The following is a 25543-nucleotide window of genomic DNA, read 5'->3' on the forward strand; positions in this document are numbered from 1 at the left end:
ATGTCGAGTAGTCAAATGACATTTCAGGATTGGAGTTTAATTAAGAGATTCAGCCTTTGAGAATAATTTGCAAAGACATGATCATTGAAATAATGGGATTGTTTGAGATCAACAAGGCAGAAATTAATTAATTAATGAAAAAATATCTATTTAGCACTTACTGTGGCCAAGGATTGTGCTCAATGTTGAGGACAAATAGAAAAGTAACTCCATAGTCTCAAAATATCTCACATTCTGACGGAAGACGACACATATTCAAAGCTTCTCTTGCAAGTCAGATGGAAAGACCCTATGGTCCTCATTGTTCAGGGGCAAACAGATGGTAATGCATCGTATCAGTTTGTGATATTTGCTCAGGATAGGGTGTTCATGGATGCCCACTTGTGTCATATCACTCCCATTCATAACTCTTATTTTAGGTAAGCTCCCTTACTAGTTGTTATTCAGCAGAATATTTCATCTCTTGCCTTCATCCCAGCCCTCTCATTATGCAGATAGGAAAACTGAGGATAAAAGAGGTGAAATGACTTGTCCAAACTAATACAAGTAAGAAAACATCAAAGGCAAAATTTCAATCTCTGACTCCACAGCACTGGCTCCTTCCACTGTACCATACTACATCTCCCTAAGCTGGGGATAACTTGTTTCATAGGTAGACCACAGACCCATATGATGAAATTATAAGCCCCTACCCAGTCAATAATAACTTGTTCTGTGGGGCACCTTGCTATTGCACATTTACTCTTTATTATTTTTGCTTTCAATTTATGTGGAGCCATCTCTGAAGGTTAGCATGGCATTCATAAGATATTTCCCACAATGAGAGGCTTCTTGTTGACTTCCATACTGTTTTGCTCTATCCAGACTGGCTTGGCATAAATATTCAAAACAAGATTTTTCCCAAGCTCTATAGACATGCATGTCTCAAATTTCATTCCTAATGGGCAAATCTTCTGATCTGTACACAAAAGACCTCACACTAAAAATAATTTATTCCTGACATCTCACCCAAAGATATACAAACACTGACTGCTGAAGGCAACAGGGAGCCATTTGCCTGGGGAGATTTAGTAGACAGTTCTGTTAATATTTATCAAACAGAACTGAATGACACAGAGATAGGGAGTTAATTGGAGGGTTGCAGGTTTTCTGAATGACAGAACTTGTTCTCTATCTTAGGATCATGTCAAACTAATTGATATCTGAACTTCTCCCTAATAAAGGTAAATGCAGGCATAAGCACTGTTACCAGAGGGCCCTGCCTCTTCCCCATGACCTCCAGGAACTTCAGACATTTTCTGGGAAAAAATCTGAGACATAATTGTTGAAACTTGGAGGCTCTCCTAGAAACTGAAAGAGCACTGCCTGATTATAAGATTCTCCTTTTTAGACCAGGGTGGGTCTCAATAGTTTAAGTCCATGATGCTTCAATAAGGCAAAAGTTTTAATTTTAAAAATCTTAACAAGCATTTATTTTTTTTCTCCAATGGGATGAAAAGCAAAACCCTTTTTAATATATATGCATAGCCAAACAAAACAAATTCCCACATTGGCCATGTCCAAAAATATCTCATTGTGTTGCCTAGAGGTCTTAAATATTTCAAAGTTGTCTTTTCTCTACAATGTTACTGTATAAACTGCTCTGCAGGTTCTTCTCATTTAACTTTGCATCATTTCATATAATTTTCCCAGGTTTCCCTGAAAATATCCCTTTTTTCCCCATTTTTTATAGTACAACATATATACACTCTTATTTTGTTCATTCACTCCTCAATACCCCCTTCATTTTCAGTTCTTTGCTACTACAAAGAGCTGATGTAAACATTTTTGTGCAAATTGGTCCTTTTCCTTTCTTTAATCTCTTTGGAGAACTGGTCTCTTAGTTTAATGTCTGGATCAAAAGGTGCTCACAGTTTAATTTTGTGGTCATAGTTCAAAATTGCTTTCCAGAATGACTTGCTTGTTCAAAACTCCAATAGGTCATCAATGTTTCTGCTTTCTTGTAAGTCCCTTCAACATTAGTCATTCTTTTTTGTTAATTTTGGCAGTCTGATAGGTTTAGGTGGAACCTCAGGAATACTTTAATTGGCCTTCTTTTGTTACTATGGTTGGGAACTTTTTTTGTTTACATGACAATTGATAAACTTAGATTTCTTCCTTAGAAAACTGGCAGCTCCATATCCTTTGACCATTTGGAGATTTCTACACTTATTCTAGTAAATATGAATCAGTACCCTATATATCATTTTTTTAAAAGCAATTGGGGTTAAGCAACTTGCCCAAGGTTACACAGCCAGTTATTTTGTGTGGGTGTTAAGTATCTGAGGCCGAACCAATCCCGGGTCCTCCTGACTCCAGGGCCGGCGCTCTTACTCACTGCACCACCTAGCTGCCCCTACCCTATAAATCTTAAAATGAGAGTTTTAGCAGAGAAACTTGTTACAAATATATTTTTTCCAGTTAACTCTTCCTGTTCTAATCTTAGGTTCTTTGGACAAAATAGGTTTCCTACTGCCCCACTTCTGCCACATCTCACATATTAGAAAACTCACATTTGAATCAACTTAATAGAGAATGTTGCTACTAATAAGACAGCAATTAAATGCTAAGTGCATTGTTGGTAGAGTTGTTGCTTCTGTTAGTATCTCTTGACTTTTAAGCAAATATCAATAGGTAAACAAATAGAAATTGCTGCAAACAGTTTTGCTGGATGTGGTCTCCTATAGAATATCAAGAAATGAAACAATAAGAAACTTTTTAATCAGTTTGGGGGAAAAAAAGATCAAAGTGAAAAGAGTATTTTTCTCTGTATAGATAGAATTATGATAATAATGGAGTACATATAACTGCTCCACATCTATTTTACTTCTGTATTTCTTTTTCGCCCAAGGAAATTTCTGTTTAGATTGGAAAGAGTAAGCATGACACAGTAAGATAAAAATGATGAATTAAGGAATGTAATTGGGGCTGGGATTCTGGTTCTGTTCTTAATTACCCTTATGACCTTATACCATACTTAAGCTATAAAATGAGAGGGTTAGATACAATGAACCTGGGAGTTCCTTTTAGCTCTGAAAGTTAAGATGGTATTGTAATGGATACATACACTCAACTTTGAAGAAAGCTTAGTCTCTATCCCATTAACCACATGGAAATTTATGATGTGCCTTTGAGTCATCAGTTTTCTGGCTCCTCCTATTTGGGAACTATGCATCACTTCCCATTGCAACCCCCTGATGAATGAAAGCTTCTCTGTCGTCACTAGGAATGGTGACTTAGGATTCCTCAAGGTTAGGATTTCTCAAGGTGTGTGAGGTGAAAGAAGGCTCATTACATTAGGAGTATATCATTGACTCTGACAATAATTAAGAAAAAGAGCATTTTTTTTGGCAGGGGAGGTTATTAATTTATATATTTTTAGTTTAACATTCAGTTCCACAACTTTCAATTTTTAAATTTTCTCCACCTCACTCCACCCCCCTTGCCCGAGACAGCATGCAATCTGATATAGGCTATACATATATATTCATATTAAACATATTTTTACATTAATCATGTTGTAAAGACAATTTAGAACCAATAGGATGAACCACAAGAAAGAAGAAACAAAAGAGAAAATAGTATGGTTCGATCTGCAATCGGACTCCACACAATTCTTTCTCTGGATATGAATAGCATTTTCTATCTTGAACCTTTTGTAGCTATCTTAGAACCTTACATTACTGAGAAAGGCTAATTCTGTAAAAGTCAATCATCACACTGTGGCTGTTATTATGTTACAATGTTCTCCTGGTTCTGCTCACTTCACTCAGTATCAATTCATATAAATCTTTCTGGATTTTTCCGAAGTCCACCTAGCCATAATTTCTTATAGCATAATAGTATTCCATTACATTCATACACCACAACTTGTTCAGCCATTCCCCAATAGAAAGTCATCCATTCAATCTCCAATTCTTTGCCATCAAAAAAGTAGCTACTATAAATGCTTTTGTACATGTGGTTCCTTTTCCCATTTTTATGATCTCTTTGGGATACAGCCCAAGAAGAGATATTCCTGGGTCGAAGGGTATGCACACTTTTATAACCTGTTGGACAGTTCCAAATTGCTCTTCAGAATGATTCAATCAGCTGACAGCTATACCAACAATTAGTGTCCCAACTTTCCCACATCTTTTCCAACATTTATAATTTTCCTGTTGTCATGTTAGCCAATCTGATAGGTGTGACATGGTGCCAAAAACTGGTTTTGATCTGAATCTCTCTAATCAATAGTGACTTAAAGTATTTTATTATGAATATCCATTGATCATTTATCAACTGGGGAATGATTTTTGTTGCGGTTTAAACCCAAGGACACCAAAAAGCTGTTGCAGTTTAAACCCAGGGACACCAAAAACTGTTGTGGTGGGGGCTCTACCCACCCAAAAACTGTTTCAGTTTCATGATGTGTTGTGATGGAACCGTCTCAAAGAATTCAGAGTCAGACCACCTCTAATGCAAGTACAGGCATTTATTGAGATTGATTCCTCTCATGAAGGGGGCTAAGTTCCAAGAGGAACCAGCAACTTTAGAGAAAACAAGATGGATTTTTATAAGGTATTGATGCAATTACATAGCAAGAATTTACATAGAATAGAGGAATATCATTAATATTTAAAAGGCAGGAGGAGTTTGTTAAGGGATTGGGTAATGGAGGAGGGGTTCAATGGTTAAACATTCTGGTCATTCTGCCCTCCAACTGGCTAGCTATTGTGGTCCTGTCTTGGGCTAGGATGCTGTGATTGTGATTGAATACAAGAACACACCTTTTTCTGTGGGAATGGGTCTGGGGGCAGTTACCAGGTATAGGCAGTAGCTGGGTTCCCATCACATGGTCTATGGGAACTAAGAGTTCAGGGACACAGCTGTTTTTTCCAGTCAGCAGTGAGGCATATATGAAGAAGTTTGGACATTGGGGGAGGAGAGAGGGGAGCTAGGTAGGGTACAGTGGGCCTGCTGTTCAGTGGGGCTAGGCTTATATTAGAATATTGGGACTGGGGGCAACTTTTATAAGATTCCATCATTTTTTATTCTTATAAATTTGACTCAGTTCTCTACATATTTTATAACTGAGGCCTTTATCAGAGATACTGGCTATTAAAATTCTTTCCCAGTTTTCTGCTTCCCTCTTAATCTTGGGTGCATTGGCTTTGTTTGTGTAAAACTATTCAATTTAATATAATCAAAATTATCCATTTTGCATTTTTTAATACTCTCTATTTCTTATTTGGTCCTAAATTCTTCCATTTTTCATAAATCTGACAGGGAAAAGATATCTTATTCTCCCAGTTTGCTTCTAGTATCAGCTTTCATATCTAAATTAGATACCCAATTTATCTTTATTTTGGTATAAAGTGTAAGATTTGGTCTATACCAAGCTTTTGTCATATTATTTTTCTAGTTTTCCTAGCACTATCAAATCATGAGTTCTTATCCCAGAAACTGCAATCTTTGGGTTTATGGAACAGTAGATTACTATAGTCATTGACTACTGTGTCTTGTGTATCTAACCTATTCTACTGATCTACCACTCTTAGCCAGTACCAAGTAGCTTTGAATATTGCTGCTTTATAATGCAATTAAAGATCTGATATGGGTAGGCCTCCTTCCCTACCACTTTTCATTAGTTCCCTTGATATTCTGGACCTTTTATTCTTCCAGATGAATTGTTATTATTTATTTTAGTACTATAAAATAATTTTTGGTAATTTTATTCTTGTAGGACTGAATAAGTAAATTTAGGTAGAATTGTCATTTTTATATTAGCTTGGCCTACCCATGAGCAACTGATATTTTTCCAATTATTTAGATCTGACTTTATTTGGAACACAGCTGTTTTTGATGAATTTAATTCACTAACTTCAGATGAAGTGTATGTCATGGTGCTGATGAAGAATCAACATGTGGATATGATTTCTGAGACACTATCAATGCTCTCTTAAAGATCATCGACAGCAAGAGGAGTATGAAGATAGACAGATGTTCCAATTTTGAGCAAAGTGAAAGTCCATGAGCTATGAGCCAATTTGTTTTATTTCAATTACTGGCAAAATTATAATTTATTATGTTAAAGGGATCATTATACAATATCTAAATAAGAAAGTCATTATTACAAGATTCCAGCATGTCTTCATACAGCATAGGTTGGGCCAGACTAATCTTGTGGGATCATGCCCGATTGTAGAAATTAAATGAACCAGGTCTGATCTTAGTCACTGACTATTTTGTTCCTGTTGTCCCCACCTATAATTTACTGAGAGAAATCTCCAAATAGAGCTTATGTCTAGGTTTTCCCAGAAGTAAAGGGGTCTGTATTAATAAGCACCCTAGCATATAGAGGATGGCTACTAGCACTGATCTGCTTTGCCAAAGATAAGACAACTTTTAAAGGTGTCAACAATCTTACTTTAATTAGAGATAAGTTGAAAATACAAGCAGAGAAATTAGCATGAGATTCAACAGACAGGGCTCCTACTGTCTGAACAAAGTATTACAGACATCATTGGACCAGGAGAATAAAAGCCTCCTGCTAAGAAAGCTCCTCCTCCAATGGACTCTCTGTGACTTGGGATCTATCACACCTGTGATTGAACATGACTCCTCCTCCAAGGGAAAAGGGGACATGTGGTCACATAGGCCTATTAATGGAAGGGGAAGATATTCATATTCTGTTAACATTACAGGGCCTTTCAGCTAAGTGGCTCAGTAGATTCACATATGACCTCAGACACAACTGTGTGACCCTATTGCAAATCACTTCATCTTTTTCCTCCAGTTTTCTCAATTATAAAATGAGTATAATAATAGCACCTACCTCCTCCCTCCCCCATCAAATGAGCAAAGCATTTGGTGCAATACCTGACACATGGAAGATGCTTAATAAATGGTTGTTCTCTATACAAATTTTAATAGTAGTAAATTTATCAAGAGACAGCCTTTATATTCCACTCAACAGACATGCAAAGTGCTTCTAGGGTCCCATAAACAAATGAGAAGAGGCATAAAGGGACTTACAAGAGTGTAAAAACAATTAATACAGTTATATATATAGTCAATCCTGTTTTCTACCAGGATTGTGAAGCCCTCCAAAACCTGTGACTAAAGTGTTCTTTCAAAAGGGAAGTCAATTTGATGCTTTCAAAGTAGCAATGTTTCCCAATATTCTGATAATTGGGCATGTATACTTTCTCAGAGTAATAGCATCTCTTCTCTTTCTCTCCACACAACCTATCCTGGATAAATTTATGTAGATTTCTCCATAAAGGGAGATGAACTTGGTATTGCTAGACAGGGTATGCCTCAAGTCTTGGGCAATGTCCAAAACCTGGTCATTACCACTTCTACTCCATAGAGAACCTATATAAGCCCTGCTTTGATGACTAGGATTCCCCTTTGAGGAAGAAAACTTGGGACTGGTTTACAGATGTATAGGTAATTCCTATGGAATAACTTACATTCATAGCATTTGGTCCAGTCAGCATCCCCAGTTTCCCCACATTACAGATTTATTCCAGTGCTACTCCTCCTCCCAGTCTCAGGTATGCCGCTAAGTAAAGCACTTGTCTTATGATGAGACTAGATCTAAAACTATCAATTTTATACCTTAACTGTGGGTTTATCCCAAGCTCCCTTCTACCTTTTCAGTATCATTACAACATTATACTTCATGATCTTGAATGCAACTAAACTGGACTATTTACAATTCTCCACACCCAACATTCCATCTCCTATCTATGAAAAGAGGAACTATCCATGAAATATTTCTTTAAAGAGGCCTGGGGGACTAAAATATGGACATCATCTGGTAAATATGTCGTCCCACAGAAAATAGAGTTGATTTCAAGGTCTCTGTCAAGGGAAATTCTGCCAAGAACCCATCCACTCCAATAGGAACATCTATACCCTTCCTTTTTTATTCCCCTCATTCTAAAACACATGACACCACAGACCACCCTTCCCTTCATGTGTATATTCTCCACTTTGTTGTATTTAGTACAGGTGAAGATGTTCCTTACAGGAAAATATTGTGTGAACTGGGACAGAGGGTGTAGGTTCACTCCTGACAAAAATTCAAGGAGTAAAAAAAAGATAAGGTTCTAGGAGAGAATAAGAATTAATATGTGACCTCAATGTGGGTCAGGAATTTTGGGAATAGAGTGGAGAGAGAATAGTTGTTAAACAAAACAGTAATTTTAAAGCGAATTCTACCATCTTGACAATAGTTCCCATCTTCATGTAGCATATACTAGTACATCATTACTTACTTAGTAGAGACTGGAGATCTAGTCCTGAATTTATCACATATCACTTTGTAACCTTGACCAATAACTTCACTCCTATGGATCTGAGTTTATTCATGTATTGGAGGAAAGTTCTTCCCTTTATGCCATATGGCAAATGCAGTACTTAACTCTATTGGCTATAAAAGATAATGTAGACCAGTCAAATTCATAGTACTTGACCCTGAACTGAGTTAACAGCAGAGGACAGAAAAACAAAACAAAATTAAGCATGAGGGAGAGAATATACTTAACTGTTTTCATTTATATTCCTTTTCTGTTAGGATATTTTTCCTTATATCAAGCTTAAATTGACCTCCTTGCATGTTCCACATGTTGCTCCTGGATCTCTGCTCTAGTGATCAAATGGAACAAGCTAATTCCTCCTTTACAGAACAATTCTGCACATACCTGAAAAGAGTGATCTTGTTCCTCAACTTTTCCCTTCTCCTTTTTAAAGGTTGAAAAATCCTTTAGCTAATCCTTATATTGCAATGAACCTCTTCTCCTACACATAACCTTCTATCCAAAGACTCCTTACTTTTTTACTTGCTGTCCCTGATACCTTGAACTCTCTCCAGTTCTGCTTTCCTTCAGGTCCAAGCTAAAGTCTCACCTTCTACAAGAAATCTTCCCCTTGGAGACTTATTTACCCTGTATATATTTTGTTTATACAGAATTGTTTGCATGTTGTCTGCCCCATTAGACTATGAGCACTTTCTATGTATCCCAAGGATACAGAGGTTAGTGACACAGCACCCCCCACAAATTGAAAAATCTCCAAAAACATTTTTGACCCTCCTACTAGAGTAGTCTGAATTTTTTCTCTCATGGGTGTTTACCTTATTATAAAATTTGGGTTAAGTATCTGGTCATAGGCTCTGTGTCATCTGTTGGCATTCACATTGTCTATTCTTAAATGAGAATTTAACTTATGTTGATCATCAATATATAGAAACCATGATTGGGAAAGTTCCAATGTGGAAGGGATAACTTTACTTACACTGCCAGTTTTGTGAGAAAGACCCAAAGCAATTTTTAAATTTTAAATGAGGTAAATGTAATCTTGAATTCTAAGCTTGATGGTGGAAAAAAAATGATTGAATAATATCCTCTAATCATCCTGTTTCCCCCATGACACCAAAAGACGATTGATTCGATGCATCCTATTCCATTGCTCCTCCAGTCCTGGCCTAAGTCCTTTCTCTCAAACCACCTCCTCCAGTCTGTGTTACACAAATCCCTTCCAGTCTTTTTTTTGCCTAGTGCCATATGACAGAGAAGCTATACTTTTCCTTTCCCCCTTGCCTGTTCCATCATTAGAATCCAGATACAATCAAAATGGGTCACATTGCAGTGTCCTTGAGAAGGGCATCTTAAAGTCTGTGTCAAGGAAGCCTGCCTGAGGAATCAGTTTAAATGAGGTCTACTTGCCTTCTGCTCCCTGGGAGAAATGTTCTATGAAAACAGAAGGCTCATAAATAGGCAGTGCTATGATCATAGATCATTCTGCACTGCATATTTTATTAAATTATGGCAAGCACAAACAATGTTTATAAATCATTCCTCTTATTTAACAACTACCACTGAGAAATATTCTGCTATAAGGAGGTATAGAAAAGAACTCATTCTTCTCTCCCAATACTTCAAGGTATGATCCAGGATCATTCATCCAAGCATTCAATAGATATTTTTTTAGCACCTATGATTCACCTAGCATTGTTTTAGATGCCTTGAAGGACACAAGAGAAGCAATTGACACCATCTGTGATACAGAATGGTATTTTAAAAAGAAGCATTGGCTGGAAGGCTGGACACTTGGTTCTAGCTCTGAATCTAGATATTGATACCTAACTTCTAGTTCCTCAAACTATTCACCTTTTAGCCTCAGCTATACACAATAAATGCTGTATTCTTCATCACTGAATAGTGTTCTTCCATGGTAAAAACTGAGAAATCAACTTATCCGGTCATAAGTTCCAAACATTCCATTTGTCTCTAAGCCTTACTCCTCCCCTAAGCCTATTTTTTTCTCCTCAGTGAAACCCCCAACCCCTCTATCCCTCTATTTTCCTAGGTCACCATCCCTACTCTAAATACCAGTTCAATTTTAAAATCCCCATTGCTTCCTGTCCTTTTGCTGCCTATGCCTTTTCAAACTCCAACCATGAATTCCTCCTAGCATACATCTCCATAAAGGTTCACATGCCATGAATTAGGGTTGGAGGAAATCACAGAAAGGTCTTGATTGTTGATTCGAGCACTCAAACTCAACTGATGAATTCAATTGGGATTAGATAAAATACATTAATACCTGGTCCAATCCAACAGCATAGCAATTATTTTCACTCTTTTATAATTTATTTTCCAATCTACTGACCACAATTGAGCCTTCCCTTTCTAAAGACACATCCTCCACATAGCTGCCATAATTGTATTATTAAACCACAAGTGTGATCAGGTTACTCCCCTGCTAAAAAAAAATTCAAGTAGATCCCTATTACCACTAGGATAGAATAAATTCCTCAGTATACCATTTAAATTCCTTGGCAATATGGCTCCAGGCTACCTTTCTAGGATTGTTCCACATTGACCTTTCCATACTCTTAGATCCAAACTTTATCTTCTCATTTCAAGGATCCCTCAAGTATTCTCCACATCCCTCACCCTCTTTGATAAGTACCATGACTCATACCTTACCTAGAAAATCAAGGCCATTCAGCTTACCATTGCTTTTTTTTCCTTTACTACCCTATTTTCCTATAATGTGAGGGAGAGGTGGCCCTTCTCCTTATTAAGATCAGCCAACTCCTATACTTATACCATTTATCCCATATTTCTACCTGCCTTCTCCAAGAGAATTTCCCTGCTATTTTCTCCCTTTTCCCATCTCATCTTGAGTTTCACACAATCAATCATTTTCCTCATTTTTGCCTATACATGTGACCAACGTAAACTCAGAGGCATTCTTATTCCAACTCCTATTCTCATAATTTGAGTACCCAGAGTTTAAACCATTAAGAATTCCAGAGTCAGGGGTGATATTCCAATACTATCACCTTGAGTCCTCAGCAATGTGCTTTCTCCAAAGACTATCAGTTAATAATCAACTTAGTGAGCCAACTCACAGCTTTTAGAAATACTATAGTATTAACAGTTCTTACAAAACACTTTTCTAAAATTCAGTTACACACTCTCCCACAAAGTCAGAGTGCAGGGAAAAGTGAGTTAAAGTTTGAAGCCCATGTGTTCAAAGTGGATAATATTATCTCTTGGCTGCTGGGAGTTCTTTTCTCCAATTCATGAGCTATTCAAGTCCTCCTCAAGCATAGTGAGTCTTTGTTCTTGGCTCTTTATAGAGATATTTCCACCTGGTGATCCACTAGGACACTGACAAGAAGATGGAAAGTTTAAAATCACTCAGATCCTTGGAAGCATGAAAGGTCCTCCTCTGAGCAAAGTCGATATAGGTAGAGAACAAAATGGAGACTAGAGTCCTGGCCAGTGCTGAAGCTAAGCCTCTCCTTCTCTGCAGGCAGTTCTATCTAAGGAATGTTTTGGAAAATTGCACTTGCTCTAATTTATGAAATAAGTTCTCATTCCAGCTAACAATGCTTTTATACAGGACACACAGCATGTAATGAAATTCAATTATCAATTGCAATAGAACTTTTGTCTGATGTTATTTCACTGTGTCAAAAGTCTTTCACAGGTCTTTTGATTAAGATGTATTCTCAACTCTTTAAGTTCTATGACCAAAATGGGGTGAGGTAGTTTGAAATCCTTCATTACTCTTAAACTCTTCCTAGAGTTTACCATATTGGTTAATTATCCTATACTACTCCCTTTCTTAGTATAATTGCTCTAAAAAGCCATGTATCACTGATAGCTTCATTTCCTTTCCTCTCCTCTTCTTCTCACCCTCTACAATTTGGTTTCTGACCATATCATTCAGCTGCTCTCTCCAAATTTAGCAACAATCTCTTAATTGCCAAATCTAATGTCATTTTCTCATTTCTTCATCCTTCTTGATCTTGCAAAATTTGATAGCTTTGATCATTCTCTCCTCAGAGAGGTGGAAGAGCTTTTCCAATAAGTTTGTGCATGAGTCTTATATGCAAAAATATGAATACATGTGTGTTATGAGTTATATGACTTCTTGTTATTGAATCAGATGCAAAAATGACACTGAGGTAGTTCTTAATGTACACAAAACTACTACTATTACAGGCACAAAAATTGAATACAGGTAGAATTTAGAGATGGAAAGGAGTTTAGGATTCTCCCATCCTCATATTACTTACATGTGCTCATACTATTTTCCATTGTATTGAGTGGTGATAATCGTTCATGTTAGTCTTTGTGTACCCAATATCTATTAGTTTTTGGCACACAGTAGGTGCTTAATAAATACTTATGCATATGCTCTGGTTTCTCCTGATACAGATTTTTCCCTGGTTATCATAGATAAAAGGATAAGAAATCACTACAGATAACTTAGTACAAGTAGATTTTTAAAAGCCATGTTTTATACCCATTTGTATTTATTTAATGGTAGTCATCTCCAAGGTGGGGGGAGGGAATTTACATGATAATTTTTCTGTATATTTGAAAGGAATAGCAAGCTGTGCATAGTAGATTTGTAGTTTCATATATAATCATCCTTTTTTATTGTAGCATGTTATGGAAATGCTTGTTTTATTCCACAAATTAAAAATAAAAAGCCATATATGAGATCCAAAGGGGAAGATCATTACCTGCTTCAGGCAGCAGCTCCTCATCCTTGCTGGGCAGCAGCAGATCTGGAGGCCTCAATTCGAGACAGTCAGAGGGAGGCAGCCTCCAGAGTCCTGGTGAGTTGGAGTGTGAAAGTGAAGACTGCATAGAAGGCAATGCTGTTCTCTCCAATTATGAAAGTGCAGAGGATTCAGAAGGAGAGGAAGAATACAGGGAAGAGGAAAGTTCCAAGGTGGAGTTGAAGTCAGAAGCTAATGATGCTGCTAATTCTTTGGCAAAAGAAGAGAAGGGTGGGACGGCCAGGTGGCTCAGAGAGTAAGAGCACTGACTCCAGTGTCGGGATGACCTGGGATCAAATCCAGGCTCAGATACTTAGCACCATACCCAGAAATAACTGGCCGTGTAACCTTGAGCAAGTTACTTAACCCCGATTGCTTTAAAATAAAAAAAAGAAGAAGAGAAGGGAGAAGAAAAACCTGACCTAAAGGCACCATGACTGGTGAAAGACAAAGTGGAGATGAGCAAGAGAGCACAGAACCTGTAGTAAACAAAGGTGGGTAAAAAGGTCCCAAAGCATTTGGATGATGATGAAGATTGGAAGAACCCTGCCTATATTCCCCAGAAAGGACTCTTCTAGGAATTTCTCTAGAGCTGGAGGCTACAAGGAAGGAAAGACTGGGTTTAGGTCTTCAGAAAATGGTGGGCCACATAGTATTTGTTCTAATGAGTCTGTCAAGGATGAAAATAGTTTTCATTCTCGGCACCTGGAGTACACCCCAGCCAGAGATCCATCCCCCAAAATGGAGTCTTCCCATGGGTTTGGCAGCCCTGAAAAAGAGGAAGAAGCTTCAGAGCCTCCTCCCCCACCCCTGAAACTGTACCACCACCCCCACACAGACCTATTGAGAAGAAGTCCTACTCTCAAGCAAGAAGATCCAGAAACAAAGCTGGAGATGCAAACAAGTTGGCAGAGTAAGTGCCACCTCCTGCAGAGGGGTCAGCCCCTGCACCTCCACCTCCCCCAACTACCCCACCACCACCCTCAAAGACTGGGAATTGGGAGGTCCCTGTGGATTCCAGCATAGCAGGACTTGAGCAAGACATGACCAAACTAAATCTGACTGAACAAAACCAGAGCCCAGGGCAGCCTCAGTTCCTATAACCCAGAGAGCTTAAAGGTAGTCCCAACCACATGCACCTGGGAGCTGGCCTTCCACCTCAGTTTAACCAAATGGAAAAAATGAGTGTTCAGGGTGGTAGAGCCAAATATTTTTCCCAGCATCAGAGACCTGTCCCTGAACCATCGGCCTGCCCTGTGCACATCAGTATCATGGAAGGGCACTACTATGACCCATTGCAGTTCCAGGGACCAATCTATATCCACAGTGACAGCACTACACAGATGCCACCTCAGGGCATGATTGCACAACCAGAAATGCACCTCCCACACCCTGGTTTACATCCCCATCAGCTGCCAGCACCTCTGCCTAACCCAGGACTGTAACCCCCACCAGTGTCCACATCCCCAGGAGAGCCACCACCCCAGCAGCTGCTTGCCCCTACCTACTTCTCCACTCCAGCTGTCATGAACTTCGGCAGTCCCAGCTATCCCAGGGACACTGCCCCCTCCCCCAACTCCTCACCTGTACCCTAATACCCAGGCTCAGTCTCAGGAGTCCATGGGTACCTGAGAGTATAGGCAGAGGCTACCCATCTCCACCAATTATCCCTTGCTCGTGCCAGATGTGCCCATCTGGTTTGATATTACATTTCTTTGAATGACTTCCCTGCTTCTGCCTAATTGCTTGTTTAAAATTTATTATAAGTGATTTGTAACCTACACATATCTATCAAGCACTTCTCTATTGCCCTTTAAGTGATCCTCAATTTCATTTCTTCAGAGGCCTAATTACTATGAGTATAAAAAGGAGAAACTGCTCCTCTGATTTCTTGACACCATGACACTAGTTACTCAGAACTTGGCTACCTGGTTTAATTTCTCAGTATCAAGACAGTTACAGAGCTCCATCATCAATGAAAAGAAAATGAAAATTAGAAAAGAATGAGAAAAGATGATGATCTTAGAGGTAGAGCTTTTCCAGCTATATCTGAGTCTAATATGCCCCAATGCTTACCATACCAATGCCACAATGTTTATAAGGCCACAAGTCAGTTATTTTTTAGGACTTCAGACCAGAAAAAAAAAATTCTTTCTCTTGACTCTTGGGTCTAAAGTAGTTATTTATTTTCACAAAGTTAGTGGAGTCTCTATCTCCTAAGGGGTAGAAATGCAATTGAGTGGAGCCCAGACTACGGCTAGGAAATGTAAAAAGCTGCCTAGGGCACAGAGGATGCAGTAAGAAGTTTTTTTTAATATTGCTTGGGGTTTTTTTTTACAAATACTTTAAAATAACTCTATCAGCATCTAGGTATGTTTATGATGAATAAAACATATAAAACTTACAAAAGAGGCTCAAAGCCTCCAGTGGACAAACAGTTAATACACACATGAAGGCACAATTTTCAAACCTTACTTAAGGCACAAAAATGTAACAGGGGAAGCAAAACATTGATTTAAAATGTCTTCTTTTCCACATCACATAAAGTTATATACTGAAACTCAAGGTTTGCTTTGAATAACCCTCCATTCAGATAGTGAATAGAAAATAGTTCATTTTCTCACTGGCTATCTCCCATGTGCAACAAACATCCTTGTGCATTCAGATCTGGCTTCTAAAGCTTTTATGCTTTCAAAATCTACTTGATATTAGTACTTCACTTTTTTCCTCCTCTTCCTCTTTAATGCTTTTATAAAACAATAGAGGGGCAGCCAGGTGGCTCAGCAAGTAAGAGCACCGGCTCCAGTGTCAGGATGACCTGGGGATCAAATCTGGGCTCATATACTTAACACCACACCCAGAAATAACTGGCTGTGTAACCTTGAGCAAGTTACTTAACCCCGATTGATTTTCAAATAAATAAATAAAACGATAGAATTTGATTGAGTTAGAAAATACCTTTTAATATTGTATTTGTATTTTTGTTTCCCATTTTAACTGATTTGGAGAAGTGGTTTTGCGTCCTTTTCCCTTTTTTATCCTGCTAACATTAGCCATTTTCTATAACCAGCGCTCTTACTTTCTTTCCTAAGGTACAACTCACCTGCATTCAGGGTACTGTCTGTCTATTCCAATTGTCCTAAGTGGGTTATTGAGGAACAGATCGTATACAGACACCAGCTACACACCCCAAATTTAGTAAATGGGCTGTGACTGTATCTGATCAGGAGACATTCTCCAGGGCAGCAGCCTGAATTCTAAGACTTGAGCAAAAGTGGGTTATTGTGACTGACTCCCACTGTGGCACAAAAGTTAGTCTAAAGAGAGAAGGATGTTCTGAAACTTTGTTTCCACCTGAACTTTAGGCTAGTGGGAGAAGCAGCATGGGGGGCATTCTCACTCATATATGAGAATAACAATAAAATGCAATTGCTTTGAGGACAAGGAATGTTTTGTTTCTGTCTTTATCCCCAGCTTCTGGAATATTTATTATTTTTTCCATGAGGAAAATGGTTGGTTGTTTCAGTTGTATCTGACCCCATTCCAGGTTTTCTTAGCAGAAATACTAGAATAGTTTGCCATTTACTTCTTCAGCTCATTTTTCAGATGAAGAAACTGAGGCCAAAAGGGTTAAATAAGCTTCCAGGATCATACAGTTAGAAAGTGTCTCAGGTCAGATTTGAACTCAATACAGGCCTGGTGCTCTATCCACTGTGCCAGCTAGCTGACCCTATATAGGGAGGGAGGGAGAGAAGGAGAGAGAGAGAGAGAGAGAGAGAGAGGGAGGGAGGGAGGGAGGGAGGGAGAGACAGAGGGAGAGGGAGAGAGGGAGAAGGAGAGAGGGAGGGAGACAGAGAGAGAGGGAGAGATACTTGGATGTGTGTAAGAATCTATAAGCACACAAATGTATACGTATGTGAGTTGCATTGTGACACATGCTTTCTATTAAGTGAGTCATCTGCACAATCACACTCAGGTCAGTTTTATAACCTACAGTAAACTAATTTATTATACATAAGTTTGATTGGTGGTGATAATTAAGGATGTTTATCTGGAAGGGAATTTAGAATTCCATCCTTCTCATGTCATTTATGTTAACTAATTTTTTTTGAGCTCCTTGTGGGTGGGGACTTTCATTTTTTAATCTCTATAGTGTTTAATGACTGCTTATTGATTGATTCATTGGCAAACAGAGGACTAGAAAGGTGAAGTACTTTGTCAAAGATCCTATTGGTAATAAGTAGCAGAGATAAGATGTCTGCCTCCAAATTGTAAGCAGAGAGTTAAAAACCATTAATAAACATCTACTCAAAATAAAAATCAGCACTAAACATGTCCAGGTTTTCAGACTTTACTTCTGGTTATTGTTCTGACTGGGACAAAAAACCATTGGCAGCAACGAATACCTTAATTTTATTAATATTTCCATCTATTACCCTGAGGACATTTGTACCCCTTTCATGAGATGGTAGTCTTAAGAAGAGATAGAATCCCTTAGAGAAAGAAAATATGGAAAAGTATTTGCAATGGAAGAAATGTTTCCACATTCAACAGAACTAAGGTAGCTATAAAACTCATTTTGTTTGCTCCCATGCAAAGAGACTTATTACCCTGAATCTTGGGAGTAATAATAGAGATCTCTTAGATTTTTCCCCCTGCCTTACTCTCTAAATCTGTTTTCTATTCTGCTTTTTCTGTAGTCTGCTCTGAAGCTCCCTGTTTAAATTATCTTTGTCCCTGAAAAAAAAAAAAAACAAACAGGTCATTCTTCCAATCTCCTGACTGGCTCAATCATTACGACCCTGTAACCCAAATTCTCTGGGACCTAGGATTCTTCTGTGCCCCACTCTAAGAGAAGGCTTCTTTGTCATTTCTAGGTTTCAGCTACACAAGTCTTCTTAACTCATGTTTTCTCTATTCTCTTCAGAACAAATAACTTTGGGGAAGGAAAGAAGGCCAAACCTCTAATTTCAGTGTGTGGACACCTCCTTGTATAAAACCTTTTTACAATATAACTCAGAAAATATTCTGCAACTGATAATCTTGGAAAGATACTAGGGGCACTGGGAGTTTGTAACAACTAAGTCAGAGACAAACCAACTCTCCCCTACCCAAGTTTTCTCTTTAACTGCTACACTAGGGTACCCCCTCTCTATTAATTTGATTGAGGAAACATCTAAATACCTGTGGTATGCAAAGAATGGTTTTTAAATCCCTATACATATCCTAAATTCAGCATGTCCAAAACTGAATTCATTATGCCCTACCCGCCCCCCCCACACACACCAACTCTTCCAAACTTCCACATTCCTGTTGAGATTAACCTAGGTATCCTTGACACTTCATTCTCTCACCCCACTCCAAAAATTCTGTTTCCCAAGACCTGTTGATTGTACCTTTTATATCTCTTACTATACCCCTTTTTCTTCTGACACTCCGACAAACTACCCTGGGACAAACCATCATTACCTCATGCCTAAACTATGCAGTAGCCTGCTTGTTGGATTCCCATCTCATTCCAGTGTGTCCTCTCGTCAGCTGAAAAGTGATCTTCCTTAAGCCCAGGTCTGAACATGACACCCCATCACACAACACACACACACACACACACACACAGACACTTAAACTCCAGTTTCCCTAGGATCAAACTGAAAATACTCTGGCATTCAAAGCTCTTCATAAACTGCTCCCCCCAACCTTCCCAGTCTTCTTATACCTTACTTCACCCTTACTCCCACAAACTCTATGATCCAATGAATGGGGTCCTTGCTGTCTCCTGAAAAATAAACTTCCATCTCCTAACTCCAGGCATTTTTGCTGGATCTCCTCCATGCCTGGAATTCTTACCTTCCTCATCTCTGCCTCTTGGATTCACTGAGTTCCTTCAGATTTCAGCTAAAATCTTAACATTTCTATAGGAAGATTTTCCCAATCTCTTAATCCTCATGTCTTCCCTCTGTTGAGTATTTGAAATTTATTCTGTATATAGCTTATTTGGACATTGTTATTTGCATATTATCTCACACATTTATCTGTGATCTCCTTGTTGGATCCCCTTTATCCCCAGCACTTAGTACAGGGGCCGGAACACAGTAAGTGCCCAATAATTATTGATTCAATGTGAATGTCTCTAATTGTCAATCTATTGAAGTGTATATGTGTGTGTATGTACATTGAGAGACAAAGATAGAAAGACTTTGTTACCTTAGGGAGCTGAGGTCTAATAGATCTTAAACACATGTCCAAAAATGCACTTTATCATTCCTCCAAAACTCTCCATTTCCTAATTTCCCTATTATGGTAAATAAAAAAACAAAAATCCACAGCTCTTCTCTCAGTCATCCCAGGTCATAACCTAAGTGTCATCCTCACCTCTTCATTCTCACCTTTCATATCAGATCTGCGGCTAAGTACTTGAGATTCTTCCTTTCCAACATCTCTCATATTCACTTACTCTTTCTTCTGATAATGCTACCAAACCTGGTACACCCTGCCTGACCTTATCACTTCATGATTTTATTATAATAGCCTGTGGGTCTCCCTTGTCTCAATTCTCTTCCCTCTACAATCCATCTTCCACTCACCTATGAAAGTAGTCTTACTAAAGTCAGACCCAATTACCTCCCTATTAGATAAACTCCAATGGCTCCTTATTACCCCTAAGATCAAATATAAAATACTCTTTGTTCTTTTTCAAGTAATTCATAATGTGACACCCTCTTACTTTTCCAGTCTTCTTACACCTTTCTCCCCTTCACACACTATGATTTAATGAAACTTATGACTATAGCTCCTGTCTGTCTTTCCTCAACTTTATCTCTGGTTTTCTGGCTTTCTTCAAGTCTCAGCTAAAATCCTACCATCTGCAAGAAGCTTTTCCCAGTCCCACTTAATGCTAGCTAAGTACTACTTACTATGAGATCATCTCCAATTAATCCAGTATGTATCTTATTTGTACATGTTACATTCCTCCCCCACACTCCATCTACATTAGATGGCCCTTTTGTTCTGGGACTGTTTTTACCTTTATTTGGATCCTCAATCCTTAAGACTTTGGTTGGGCATATAGTAGGTGCTTAATAAATGCTTCTTGAATTGAATTGTGATAAATGAATCCATACTCATCATGTCCAAATGGTTCATTGAGACCATCATTTCATGTCTAGAGATGGGCAGCATGGTCAATCCTCTGGAGTCACCGAGCAAAGATCTTAAATTTTTCAGGATTTTTCCTTTCTAGTATTGTTACTGTATAAAACTGTTCTACTTCTATTCACTACTCCATGTATCAGTTTATAAAAGTCTCCCCAGAATTCTCTGAAGCCTTTTCCTTTCATTATTTCTTATGGAGCAATAATATTCCATTATCTTCATATACTAAAATTTGTCATTTAATCAATGAGCATTTTTAAAGCTTACTATAAAGATTTTCTGCAAAGATTTTCCTTCACAGTGAACCATTTCCCATTTAATTTTATTGGTAATAATCTGTGTGAGCAAAAACTTTTCACATTTTAAGTGCCGTTTATCATATTTGTAATATTTTTTCTTGCTCCTATAGTTTGTTTATAATGAGAACTTTAATAATTAGATCATTTAGAGCTTACTGTGGTATATGATGTGATATTACTCTAAATCTACTGTCAGACTGCTTTCCAATTTTCTCAGAAATTTGTCTAACTAGTGAGTCCTTACCAAAGTTAATGTTTTGAGGTCTATCAAAGATTTTGAGGTCTATCTATATAGCCTTTTCCACTGACTGACTTTCCTGCTTTTAGACTGTACCAAATAATCTTGATAATTATTGCATTGTAGAATAGTTTGAAATATAGTACTGCTAAATCTCCTTCCTCCGCATTTTAAAAAAAATTCCTTTTAGAAGTGACTGTTCTTCCAGCTAAATTGTTATTTTTCGAGCTCTTTCATAGATTGGTCTGGCACTAAATAAGTAAATTAATTTAGGAAATATTGCCATTTTTATGATATGGCATATATAATCCATAATCAATAGTTGTCCACTTATTAAATACATCTTTATTTTCTGTAAAGAGCATTGTGTGGTTGTAGCTACTCTTTTTCTTCCTAGATAAACTCAAATACTTTATGCATTCTGCAGTTACTTTGCATTGAATTTTTAAAGGATAATACCTAAGGGTAGGTAGCAGATAAAGACTGAAAATTAATATTATTTACTAGCAATGAAAAACCTTAAGTAAATATATGTCCCTCTCCAGTGATAAAGTTTCTTTGTCAATACTTCTGTTATGTCCATAGCTTCACTGTTCCCAAGAGCTTAATTCCACAAAACTGTAACTAGAACAAAGGCCTGAGCTCACTAGGGTCCCATACTGGAGCTGCATATTCTCTAATGTGACTACCCCAGCTCTTCATTCAGAGTGTGATCACTACATGCTTTTTTTTTTTGCCTTTTGGGGGGCAATTGGGGTTAAGTAACTTGCCCAAGGTTACATGGCTAGTTTTTTTTGTGTGGGTGTTCAGTGTCTGAGGCTGGAGCCAAACTCGGGTCCTCCTGACTCCGGGGCTGGCACTTTACCTCACTGCGCCACCCACCCATCCCTCACTAAATGCTTTCAAACTTTTAAAGTGGGGGAGATGGAGGGAAGTGTAGTTCTGCTGCTTTACCTTACAAGTTCCCACCAAACTTTCCACCAAGATTACTAATTACTATCACTAATTACTATTAGGTCAGCCACACTTTTTAAAGGAGTAGTTACTAAGGTAGTTTAGTTGGCACAGCTGTTATAAACATCACTTCTAAAAGTCCATGATACTCTCCCACTATAAATATAGTACATATAAAGAACAGGGGAATGTGGGATAGAACTTAGACAATGCAACTCTTAGATTCTAGAAATAACTTTGCTGGAGTCCTCAAAAGGTTTGCTTTGGTGTGATGTAGCTTTTCCTCTAGGCTCTTAAGAGTCTTGAGCCTGCTTTCCTTATTATGTCTACTTTGTCCTTTGGTTTTAAAGGGGGCCTGGGGACCCTTCCAGCATTCTAGAGAAAATAAAGTTTTAATCACCCAAACCCTTCAAAGTTTACAAGGTTCCTTTTGCCAACATGGGTCAGGGAGGTCCATGGTTCTACACTTCCCTGTCAGGGCCTTAGTTGGGCCTTTCTCTACTAACAGGTACTTTGACTTCTCTAGTTATATTTTACACAGGCCTCAGAGGATATGAGCCAATCTGAACAGACTTCTTGTCTCACCTAGGTAAATGTGCAGGCCTCAATCACACCTAGTGAACAGTCAAGATATTTTCCCCTAATAGCTAGCTTAGGGTTAGAGTATCTTGACTTAAGGTAGAGGTAATAGTTTTGATTTAATTGATTGACTTCCTCTCAGACTGTGTTGCAGCTGACAAACAAAAGCCTCCACTGCCAGATTCATATTCATTTATGTAACTCTTTGTCACTGACACTCAGGAAATCAGGGAGTTTGTTCTCCAACCACAGACTCCTACAAATCTCGCACTGGTTCTTCTCTAATCTTATTCCCTAACACAAGCATATATATTATTTTATTTCAGTTGACAGCTAGCTCTATGCAAGCTATCTTCTGATAAGATGAACTATGCTGTTGCCATTAAGTCATTTCAGTCTTGCCTGACTCTTCAGGACTCCATTTGGTCTTTTCTTGGCAAAGATATTGGAATACTTTACTATTTCTTTCTCTAACTCATTTTACAGATGAGGAACTCAGGTAAACGGGGTGAAGTGACTTGTCCAGGGTTACACAGCTAGTAATTGTCTAAGGCTACATTTGAACTCATGAAGTCTCATCTTCCTGACTTCAGGGCCAGCACTCTCTACTATAGCATCTATACACCCAAGTTCACATAGCATAGAGACTTAACCATAGTTTTAACTTCATTTTTCTCATCCCAACTTAAAGCTAGAGGGATTTCTTTCAGAACCCTTGTTTATCCAGGAAGCAATAGTCTTTCTGTTCCCTCCCTATGGTCATACCCTAAAACCTGATTAAAATTGGCTTTCTTCACAGCCACTAGAACACATCATCTTTTGTAGAGGGTCAGTTCACAAAATGTTGTGAAACTAAAATTTCCCACTTTCTTAGTCCTTAATCTATTTTCAGTTCCCTCAAGCTGGTCCTACTTTATGGTTTGTTCTTTCCTTTATTAATCCACATTTGTTCCAAAGCTCCCTCATTTCTTTAGCTTCATCTTGGATTTCCAAGGTACAAGGTGCAGCATAATGTGAAGCATACAGAATTTGGAATCATAATACCTTGATCCTGCTAATTATTTACTACTACTGTGTCATTTTGGATAAATCGGTTAACATCACTATGCCTAAATGTCATCTGTTGAATGACAAAGGCTGGGAATGTATATATACTAAAATAAGCTCCTAATAAATATACAACTTAGACATTGTATCAAAAGAGCATTATATCAAAAGCAAGAAACATTTTCATCCAGATATCTGTAGAAAGGAACATTTCAGAAACATATAAGGGATAGACCTGATCACATAAATCAAATAAATTTAATTATATGAATAAAAAATTTTGAATAAACAAAGCCAAGGACATCTTAAAGAGATGTGGTGGGAATAGAATTAATAAAAACTGGTGACTGATTGGGTATGAAAAATAAGGGAGAGAGAAAAATCAATGGTGATTCCAAGGTGATGAACCTATTTAATTAGGAAAATGGAGCTGTTTTACAAAAATATGGAAGTTGGGTAGGTGTGAAGTAATAAAGAAGTTGTGTTCGGAACATGTTGAAACTCAAATGTCCATAGGACATCCTAATAAAAATATCTAGCAGGCAGTTGATGATTTATGACTGGCATTTAAGAGAAAAATTAGAGCTGGATATGTAAATTTGGGAATCATCTATGTGCATTTGAACTCATGAAAAGAGAAGAGGCCCCAGGACAGAGCTCAGATGAAAACTCAGTATGCTGGCAAAAGATGATCCAGGAAAGAATGTTTAGAAGAAATAAGAGTATTGTGAAAGTATGCAATGGGATCAAGGAAAATCATGATTGATTGAGAAAAGATCAAATGATTTACAGGTTCAAAGAGCATTGGTAATATGTTGGACAAACAAGTTTCATTTGATTGTTGGGATTGAAAGTCAGATTTGCAAGGAGTTTAAAATTGAGTGAACTCACAAGCCCCAAACAAAACTTCCTTATGATCTCATACCCACACAACTTCCAGATTTCAATTGAGAAAAGATAAAAGGAATGATCTATGTGCAAGCTGCTAAGAATTGGTGGGAGGATATGGGATGGAGGACACATATAGAAGGGCTTGCAAGAAGGATATTTTCAAAGGAGTTGAAGGAGATATTAAAAAAGTTTGGAATATTAAATGGGAGTAGTATAGTGTGTTAATTAAGGAAGCAAACATTTTCTAGTATAGCAGAGGACTTAGACTCATATTAAACAGCATGAATTAGTAGTTGAATGGGTCAGTATGGTTTAAGAGTTGCTCTTATGGCATTCACCAGCTCCAGAGTCTGGGCTAAAAAAAGACGGTGATTCTCAGTTGAGGACTGACAAGATGGGGGAGAGGTTAGACAAGGGTGCATGATCATCAAGGGCAGAGGAAAGTACATAGTTGAAAAGAGTGATAAGGATGAGAAAAAAGAGGTATGAGAGGTCCAATGAGATTGAGATACTGCCTTTTTAAGGGCAAGGAGTATTTTATCCATAAAGAAATACAAATTCCCCTCTTTGTTTATAGTCTATCTTCAGACTACCTTTCCAGACTTGATTTCACATTACTTCCTCTTACCCACTCTGTATTCTAGTCAAACCAACCTACTTTATATTCTTTACACACATTTCAGCCGTGGAGACGCCATTGCACAGGCTGTATGCCATGTCTGGAATTCTACATCTTCTCATATCTGCCTCCTGAAACCCTAAATTCCCTTTGAGGCTTAGTTCAAGTTATTAGCTTACAAAAGACCTTTCCTTTGATCCTATAATCCTCCCAATTGTTACTGTTCTTCTCACACGGGCAAATAACTTGTCATTTATTTAATATATTTTTGTAATTACTTCTCTTTTTATATTGCTACCCTCCCCAGTAGAATGTAAACTTCTATGAATAGGGTGTGTTTCTTTTTTGTCCTTGTATTGCCAATGCCAAGCACTATGACTAGCAAAAAAGCTGGTACTAATAGATGTTTATTGGATTGACTAACTAAAAGACTGACTAAAAAACTATAAAATACTTGGAAAAATTCCTGCATTATTACTGGGAGAAAAAAAAGGTAGAGAAAATGTCTCAAACTACCCAACCAGTATCATATGCCTATCTTCCCATCCCTACAAAATCTTTATGAGAATATCCACCCTGGGGAGGCTAGGTGGTGCAGTGAATAGAGCCCTGGCCCTGGAGTCAGGAGGACCTGAATTCAAATCTGG

The 25543-nt window shown here is 38.0% G+C and overlaps 1 protein-coding gene and 1 pseudogene across 2 annotated transcripts in view; both read left to right on the plus strand.

Annotated features, from left to right (window-relative positions):
• SHISA6 (shisa family member 6) overlaps positions 1-25543 on the plus strand; it is a 599047-nt gene that overhangs the window by 362108 nt on the left and 211396 nt on the right. The gene's annotated exons all lie outside the window — the stretch shown is intronic.
• On the plus strand, positions 13643-14749 carry LOC138152742 (protein CASC3-like; annotated as a pseudogene).

The sequence above is a fragment of the Petaurus breviceps genome, unplaced genomic scaffold, assembly GCF_028583685.1.
Source record: "Petaurus breviceps papuanus isolate PSGF00001 unplaced genomic scaffold, PetGlider_PUasm1.0 90925, whole genome shotgun sequence".
NCBI classification, from domain to species: Eukaryota; Metazoa; Chordata; class Mammalia; order Diprotodontia; family Petauridae; genus Petaurus; species Petaurus breviceps.